The sequence below is a fragment of the Elaeis guineensis genome, chromosome 2, assembly GCF_000442705.2.
Source record: "Elaeis guineensis isolate ETL-2024a chromosome 2, EG11, whole genome shotgun sequence".
Lineage (NCBI taxonomy): Eukaryota > Viridiplantae > Streptophyta > Magnoliopsida > Arecales > Arecaceae > Elaeis > Elaeis guineensis.
The window spans coordinates 4,062,678-4,072,169 of NC_025994.2; the positions used below are offsets into that span (position 1 = coordinate 4,062,678).

The 9,492-nt window shown below is 50.3% G+C and overlaps 1 pseudogene; it reads left to right on the forward strand.

The window, feature by feature from the left end:
• The first annotated feature begins 2,046 nt into the window (after positions 1-2,046).
• On the forward strand, positions 2,047-3,143 carry LOC140855407 (F-box/LRR-repeat protein At3g48880-like; annotated as a pseudogene).
• The last annotated feature ends 6,349 nt before the right edge of the window (positions 3,144-9,492 follow it).

Here is a 9,492-nt window from a genome sequence, read left to right on the forward strand (position 1 = left end):
AGAAAAATCCCATTGTTCTAGTAACATCTTGTCCCTTGAAAAATTTGTGTACAAGTTTCACCACCTAGTTTTGTGGTTCCCTTGTCACTAATTTGAAACTAATGCAGTTTTATGATAGTGATACTTGAACTTGTGCTTTGTCATTTGGATCATTATTCATCTATATAAATCTAAAATTTAGATATGGATGTGCCAAATAAAACTTCTATATCTCATGGAAGGGAAGTTAGGAATTCAAGTATGAAAATGAGTAAAATCTGTGGCTGCAAATGGATTGGATCAGACTCGGGCATGGTTGACCTCAATTTAACCCAATTTCATTCTTAGGTCTTGATTTTGACCCGGACCTAAGTCATTTGTTGATCACAATAGGTCAGATTGAGTATATGGAAATAATTTCAGACCTCACAGATCATTCGAGTTGGGTTGGACTGAATATGATATCTAGGTTAGGATTAGATTAATCGGTCTATAGTTCAAGTCAAATATTTAACTATTATCTATAAATAAAAAATAATAATTAAAATTAAATATAAAATATGAATTTTATTTTTTAAATTTGATCCCAAAAAATGATCATCCTTAAGGTACAACTTCACATATTATAATTTTTAAAAATAGGTATTGATATACTTTATATTAACATAATTAAAAAAAATTAGATGAGAAAAATGAGATTATTGAGATGAATGGGAAGGAATTAGTTAAAAAAAAAAATATCCGACGAGTTGGAAAGATATCTAAGGAAATGAAGAAGGAGAAGGGGCCCTACAATATCTGGGTTTTAGGATTGGCTAGGTCTGGTCCAATTTAGGTTAGGTAAGGTTAATTTTTTATTCACCTTGATTAAATTTGGATATTATATGAATCGAGTCGGGTTGGAATGAATTAGATATTATAAAATCCAAACATGATCTGATTTCCAAATTATGTCCAATTTAAAATCCTGACATGATTTGTGGATTGCCGAAAATGAATTGGGTTAGATTTAACTTGATTAGGGCTAGGTAAAGATTAATGCTATTGATGAATTTATAATTTTTTGATTGGATGAATTTGAAATTTTTGGACAAATTTATAATCAAATTTGGAATAGATTTAGATGGCAGAATTTTAAATAGTTTTGGATATGGCTAAGGCAAACTTTGCGGTCATACTACTTGTGTCATTCCCGCTGATTTTAAGCAAAACAACTAGCATAATATATTTCTGGAAGAAACAAAAAAGTAATTATATCTGTGGGTGGGCCCTACAATCATATTTCTATTTTTACCATCGAAAAACAAAATACTATTTGTGTTTCCACCCCATCCTTTCCCAATTTCCTTTCCTTATCTCACTTGAATATTTAAATTTTAAGCATAAGAATCAAGGCTCAAGTAAGAACACCACCAATTATTTAAATTATTTTTTATATTTTTATTAAATAAAATATATCTATATTGCATATGCCACATTTCAGATGGTTTCTTGCATTTAAAAGCAAAACAAAAAAAATAAAAATAAAAATAAAAAAAAGGGACAAATAGAGGATTTCTGGATAAGTGAATTTTAGTCAGAGAATTGTTTGGTATAACCTCCGGCTGACTGGCGGAGGAGGATGTGGCGTCCTAATGTGTCGTACACTGACGTGGACTTTGGTTTTTTTGGTAACATCTGACGTGGACTTTCATCACAAAGATTAATACGAGCAATAAGGTTGCTCCACCGGACATAGATGTTCGTCACCCTCTAATCTCTAGAATACACACCACAGTATCACACCGCCCGCACGAGCTCCGGCCGGCATCACGCTTCTCCCATTGGCGTCAAATTCACACCTACGCGCGCCCCTCATTGCCCACTTCCGACGTGCAACCACCCCGAATTCGTGCAACGCCAATCTCAAGAATCCACCTGTACCTCTCACTTCCCTATCAAAGCCAGCCAGTTTCCTTGGTGGTGCAGCTAACCCCACCGATCCTCCCCTGTTTGTATAAATGGCCCAATAGACCTTGTGTATCCTCAGGTCCAAAGTCCACACAAGGGAGGATTCTGAGAGCGGCTATGAAGAATAAGAAGGGATGGGAGGAGATGGACATGGATTGCCTGGTTAACATCTTCCAAAGGCTCGGCCTCGAGGACTGACCATCGGCGTGCCCTTCGTGTGCAAGTCCTGGCATCAAGCCTCCCTCGATCCCCTCTGCTGGAGAGTGCTCGACTTGGAGCCATTGGATTTCATGCCCTGGAGCAAATTCACAAAGAGATTCATGATGCACTACTCTGTGCACCATTTTTCCTTCACTGGCTTCATGAGACTGGTCGCCATGCGGAGCCATGGATCGGCCATCGAGCTCCGATTCCCTCTGCTCTTCGGTGCGTCGATGCATGACTTGTTCTATGCTTCATCCGAGTAAGTAGTCTTCTTTCTTGCTGTCTGTCATCAGGATTAGATTCTGTGATGGAGGAGTACTTAAAAAGTGTTATGAACTGTTTGTTAGCAGATGTCCAGGGCTAAAGAAGGTTGTCATGCCAAACTTGTTGTTGGAAGATGAGGTGCACATTCCTGAGCTCGTAGCGAAATGGAAGGAGCTCGAATTGCTCGAGATCCAATCGAAGCCAGCTTCGTTCTTGGAGATGGTCGCACAAATCAGTCTTAACTGCGAGAATTTGTCGGCCTGAGGATGCTTGGGTCCATCAAGAAGGATGATGCATTAGCTATTGTCAGGCTCCTTCCAAAGGTGAAGTACTTGTGTTTTGACAAGTCTTACCTGCCCAAGGAGCAGTTGTTGATGCTTATGGATGGATGTAAAGAATTGGAGAGATTCAGTGTCAAGGATTGTATTGGTTTTGAGGCTGATGAGGAGGTTATGAAGAAGGGTTTGGGGATCAAATTTTTTGAGTGCGAGGGTTCTAAGCTATTTGATGATTCTGGTTATGACACTGATGAGTGTGATCCACTCTATGTACATGTTATATGATGATGGTTGTAGCTTCAAAGTTTGGGATGTTTTTGTGGTCCAATTACTTAGTGATGAATTAGAGTAGTTTAGGAGCATTTCTTCCTGGCTCTTCTTTTCTAGTGAAAAGTGTTGTTATTATCAATGAGATGAGCAGGAATGGAAAGTTATGCATTGAGATGAATCAAGTGTAATGATTCTTCCCCTCTTTTTCTTTTCTTTCCTTTTTTTTTTTTTTTCAAGTGTACTGTTTCTCTTTGAAGCTGCTCCCCTGTCCCCTCGGAGCTTCTAATTAATGTGGCAATGGCTTACAATACTGACATGCTACATTCGGCAGTCAAAAGGAAAACAGATTTATTAATTCCTTTAGTGGGCAATGGATGTGAGGCTTTATCGTACGGCTAACTAGCACGAGGGATTGTGCCCCCCCACCAAGGACGGCTCCTACAATAATAAGGCCACAGCCCACACCGCTATGGAAAAATAGATTACTACCACAAAATTAGAGGCCGAACAAAACTCCATGCTTTTTTTTTTTTTCTGGTAAGAAAACTCCATGCTTGACAGCCGCTAATTCTCGCTTTGCCAGATCACCTATGAAAATTCCACAATTGATGCCTGGGCTCTTCTTGATTGTTTCACTGTGGACCGATATTAACGTGTGTTTGGTTCACAAGCAAAATCAAATTTGAAATAGAAATGCATTTGTTGGGGAATACCGACCGACCCGCTCATGCCGACTTATAATCGGGCATACACGACCGACCGACCGATCGATGGCTGTCTACCGACCGACCGATCGACGGCTGTCTACCGACCGAGGATATGTCGGTCGGACAGACCTTTTCCGCCCTCCTGACCGACTGCACCAGGGGTCCGATGCCCGACTCCCGCGACGTGCCCGACTGACCGTCGGAGGGTCCGAATCTCCACCCGACGCCCCTCAGCTGACCACCGACCTAAGGTCGGTCGACTCCTCCAATCGCGTACTACTGCCAGAGACTGTCAGTCCTGACAACAGCATGCGGCACTGCCGCCTAGGGGCATTATCCCGCCTATGGCATTGTCAACCCTAGTGATTTGACGGCCCCACGGCGATTTGACACCTTTACGGCGACTTTGACAGTCTACAGTGAATTGACAATTCTTCAATTGTCCGCGCCATTAATGACGGCGCCATACCACGCTCCACTATATATATCGGGGAAGGCAACAGTGCTGGAGGCCCTTCAAAACTCTGGCTTGCTCCCTCTCTCTCCTTTCCCTCTCTCGTTGAGCTCCTTGTTTTCTTCTCACTGTTGCCTAGTCTCCTCTCTGACTTGACCGTCGGAGGGTCCCCGCCGGAGCCGCCTCCGGTCAGTGCGGACTTTCTTTTGCAGGCGCTCGTTCCCGGCGACCAGGCGACGAGGGGATTGGCCGCAACAGATTGGCGCGCCAGGTAGGGGGAGGAGAGCAACGCTCATAGTGACAAGTTAGTGCTTCATTGACAGCACCAGGGATATAACCCCCACGGAATTCAAGATGACAAAGACAAGAGCTCAGCGATCGAGGGTCACTGGATCGGCGAGGCGCTCTTCCCGTCGGGAAGAGGCCTCTCCTCCACCCTCCGCGGCGGAACCCAGCTCTCCCACCCCGCGGTGACCACGGAGGCGCAAATCAGCGATCGTGCGGCAGATGACCGTGCTGACGGACGCGGTCAAAAGCCTTCAGCAACAGCCGGTCCAGCTGCCGCCATCACCGGCCGGGCAGCCGGCGGCACGTCCGATGCCCTCCAGGAGCAGCCGCCGACGCCCGCGTCGATCTCCGTCGCCTCCGCAGGAGCACCTGCCACAGCGCTCCTACAGAGAGGAGGAGGGCGGCCGGGCACGACGCCCCCGGTCCCGACGGCATTCTCCCTCCCAGCTAGAACGAGCAAGGAAGGAGAAACGCCCACGAACGCCATCCGCCTCTCTCTCGAATCTTCCGGAGACTCCACTCCTGGGGTCTCCCAGCACCGACGGACAGACGACTACGAACGCAGGTTCGAGAAAATCGACCGTCGGCTCGCACAGCTGCAGGTGGACGGGCAGAAGTCTTCAAACGACATCGACTTCTAGACCGCCCAACCTCTCTCCCGACTCATCCTCGACGAACCGATCTCCAGTCGGTTCAAGATGCCGCATGTGGAGCCTACGACGGCTCCACCGACCCAATCGACCACCTGGAGAGCTACAAAGCTCTCATGACGATTCAAGGGGCAACCGACGCTCTCTTTTGCATCGGCTTCCCCGCCACGCTCCGCAAAGCTGCCAGGGCCTGGTACTCCGTCTTCGATCGGAAAGTATCCACTCCTTCGGGCAGCTCGAGCACTCTTTCGTGGCTCACTTCAGCACCAGCCGGAAGCCGCCGCGAACGTCGGACAGCCTTTTCTCCCTCAAACAGGGAGAAAACGAGATGCTCCGACATTTCGTGACGCGATTCAACGCGGCCACGCTTGAGGTCCGGGACCTCAATGAAGACATGGCTATCTCGGCCATGAAACGGGGGCTGAGGGCGTCCTGGTTCACTTACTCCCTGGACAAGACCCTCCCCCGGACGTATGCCGAACTATTGGAGCGCGCGTACAAGTACATGCGCGCGGACGAAGGAGCCTCCGACCGGTGCTGACGAATTCAAGGGCCCGAAGGAAAAGTGAAGAAAGGGTCGGGACCCTACCGAACCTAGCAGGCCCCCGACCGACGGTCGGGTCTCACCCCCACGACGAAACCAGAAGTCGCCCCGACGGCAGACTCCAAGGCCGACATGCCCCAGGTATGACTCCTACACTCCTCTCTCTGCTCCCGTGCGCAGATTCTGATGGAGATCGAGGGGGAAGAGTACCTGCGACGGCCTCCACCTTGAAGGCAAAAGGCCTCGACCGACGGAAGTACTGCCGATTCCATCGGGCCACGGCCACAATACCGAGCAATGCATCCAGCTTAAGGATGAGATCGAAGCTCTCATCCATCGAGGGTATCTCGATAAATTTCAGAGGAACCCGCCGACTCAACCAGTCGCCGATCGACGACCCCAGCCGACTGAAAAAGCGACGACTAATCAGCCAACGGCCGGGGTCATCAATATGATTTCCAAACGATTGGCCCGGGGACGTCTGCTGGAGGGGAGCCGATGAAGAGGCTGCGCCCGGACGACGTAATTACCTTTACGGAAGAAGATGTTTGGGGCATCCAAACTCCCCACGACGACGCTGTTGTTGTCTCGCGACAATAGCGAACTATGATGTAAAAAAATTTTTGTAGATAATGGAAGTTCAACGAACGTTTTGTTTTACTCGACCTTCTTCCGGATGCGACTATCAACCGACCGACTCAAGAGGGTCCCTACGCCCTTGATAGGCTTCGCCGGGGATGCCGTCGCGACGGAAGGAGAGGTTACCCTGCCCGTGACGGTCGGCACCGAACCACGACAAAGCACGGTCCATTTGACTTTTGCGATCGTCCAAGTGCCTTCGGCCTACAACGCCATACTTGGAAGACCCGGACTAAACGCCCTCAAGGCGATTGTCTCGACGTACCATCTCTTGGTTCGATTTTCGACCAAAAATGGAGTCGGAGAGATGCGCGGAGACCAACAGCTCGCTCGTCGATGCTTTCAGATCTTCGCTCAAAGCGATGAGTTGAAGGGCTCCCTGACGATCGACAAACTAGACCAACGAGAGGAGGAAGAACGGGGCTCACCGGCCGAACAGCTCGTGTCAATCCCGATAGCGGAGAGCCCCGACCGAAAGGTATGGGTCGGGTCTCAACTACCCGACCCAGAACGACAACGGTTGGCGAGCTGCTGAAGGCCAACGCCGACATATTTTTTGGTCGGCAGCAGATATGTCGGGCATCCCCCCGGAGACAATAACGCACCAACTCAACATCGACCCGACGATGAGGCCGGTGAGACAGAAGAAAAGGTCTTTTGCTCCTGAAAGACAGAAGGCCATCGATGAAGAAGTGGATAAGCTACTCGAGGCAGGCTTCATCAGAGAAACTACATATCCCGATTGGCTCACCAATGTTGTCATGGTCAAGAAAGCCAACGGAAGTGGAGGATTTGTATCGACTACACCGACTTGAATCGGGTCTGTCCGAAGGACAGCTTTCCACTTCCAAAGATCGACCAGCTGGTGGATGCGACGTCCGAATTTCGACTGCTCAGCTTCATGGACGCCTTCGTCGGGTACAACCAGATCGGATGGCGTCCGAAGATGAGGAGCACACTGCCTTCGTGACCCCCAAGGGCCTCTACTGCTACCGAGTAATGCCCTTCGGGCTGAAGAATGCCGGCGCCACCTACCAACGACTTGTCAACAAGATCTTCAAAGACCAGATCGGGCGCAACATGGAAGTATATGTCGACGACATGCTGGTAAAAAGTGCGCAGATTCAGATCATGTCCGGGATCTCGAAGAAACCTTCCGCACTCTACGACGACACCGGATGAAGCTGAACCCGACTAAGTGCACCTTCGGAGTAACCTCGGGGAAGTTCCTCGGGTTCCTCATCTCGCAACGGGAATCGAGGCCAACCCCGAGAAAATCAAGGCCATCATCGACGTGCGCCACCCGAACACCAAGAAGGAAGTCCAGTAGTTGAATGGAAAAATCATCGCTCTCAGCCGATTCATCTCTCGATCGGCTGAAAGGTGCCTCTCGTTCTTCAAGACTCTGAGGCAGGCGAAGGGCTTCTCTTGGTCGGATGAGTGCCAACGGGCCTTCGAGGATCTGAAGAGGTACTTGGCTTCCCCACCGTTGCTTGTGAAGTCGGAGGTCGGGGAGATATTGTATCTCTATTTGGCCACCTCCGCCGAGGCGGTCAGTTCGGTGCTCGTCAGAGAAAACGAGAGCCGAACCCATCAACCTATCTACTACACCAGCAAAGTGCTCCGCGGTGCTGAAGCTCGATATTCGGAGACAGAAAAGATGATTTTCGCCCTGACCGTCTCCGCACAGCGACTCCGCCCATACTTCCAGGCGCATGCCATTGTGGTTCTCACCAACCAGCCCCTGAGGGCGATACTGCGCCGACCTGACACATCGGGACGACTGGCAAAGTGGACGATGAAGCTCAGCGAGTTCGACATACAGTACCGACCGCGACCTGCCTTAAAGGCCCAGGTCCTGGCCGACTTCATCGCAGAATGCCCGACGACCGACCGAGGGTCGGAAGACGTGGACCCCGGACGAGACGCGGTCTCCGAGCCTGACCGGTCTCCACCTGGGTACTGCACATCGACGGAGCTTCAAACGCTCAAGGGAGCGGGGCTGGGTTCCTGCTCACCAACTCGGATGGGGTAGTCACCGAGTACGCCCTCCGATTCGACTTCAAAGCCTCCAATAACCAAGCCGAGTACGAAGCGCTCCTCGCCGGCTTGAGGATGGCAAGGGAGCTTGGGATCGTCAGCCTCAGGGCATTCTCCGATTCTCAGCTGATCGTGGGGCAGGTCAAAGGCGAATTCGAGGTGCGAGATCCAGCCATGGCAAAATATCTTCAGAAAGTGAAGGATCACGTGACGCGCCTCGGGTATTTTGAAATCTCCCACATCCCCAGGTCGGAGAACGTCCGGGCCGACGTACTCTCCAGCTGGCGACCTCGACTTTCGACTCTTTGGGCCGGACGTTCGTGGAGAATCTCGAGCAGCCGAGTATCGACAAGGTCGAGGAGGTGCTACAACTGACGACCGAACCAAGCTGGATGGATCCGATTGTTCGGTACCTGACCGACGGGATCAGCCCTGAAGATCCCGCGGAGGCCAGGCGGCTCCGATGGTCGGCCTCCCAATATGTGATCATGGATGGCCGACTCTACAAAAGATCGTTCTCCCTTCCCTTGCTCAGGTGCTTGGGACCGACCGACGCAGATTACGCACTCAGAGAAGTGCACGAAGGAATCTGCGGGAGTCACTTGGGGGCAAATCCTTAGCCTACAAGGTCCTGCGGCAGGGTTACTACTGGCCCACCATGAGGAAGGATGCGGCTGAGTTGGTCCGGAAGTACGAATCATGCCAGAAGTACGCCAACGTACAACACCGACCAGCCAGCCAAATCACTCCTGTCGTCGCCCCATGGCCCTTCGCTCAGTGGGGAGTCGACATTCTCGGTCCCTTCCCTCCGCATCGGGCCAAAGGAAGTTCATAGTCATTGCTATCGACTACTTCACCAAATGGGTGGAAGCCGAGCCCCTGGCACAGATTACCGAGCGCAAGATGGAGGACTTCGTTCAGAAGTCCATCATCTTCAGGTTCGGATTGCCGCATACCATTATCACCGACAATGGACGACAATTCGACAACCAAGACTTCAGAGACTTCTGTGCGAGGTTTCACATCACGCACCGACTGACTTCAGTCGGGCACCCACAGTCCAATGGCGAAGTCGAGGTGATCAACCGGACCATACTACACGGGCTCAAAACCCGACTGAATGAAGCCAAAGGCCTCTGGGTCGACGAATTGAACTCCATCCTGTGGGCTTACCGAACGACCCCCCGTGTTCCGACCGGGGAGTCGCCTTTCAGCTTGGCCATGG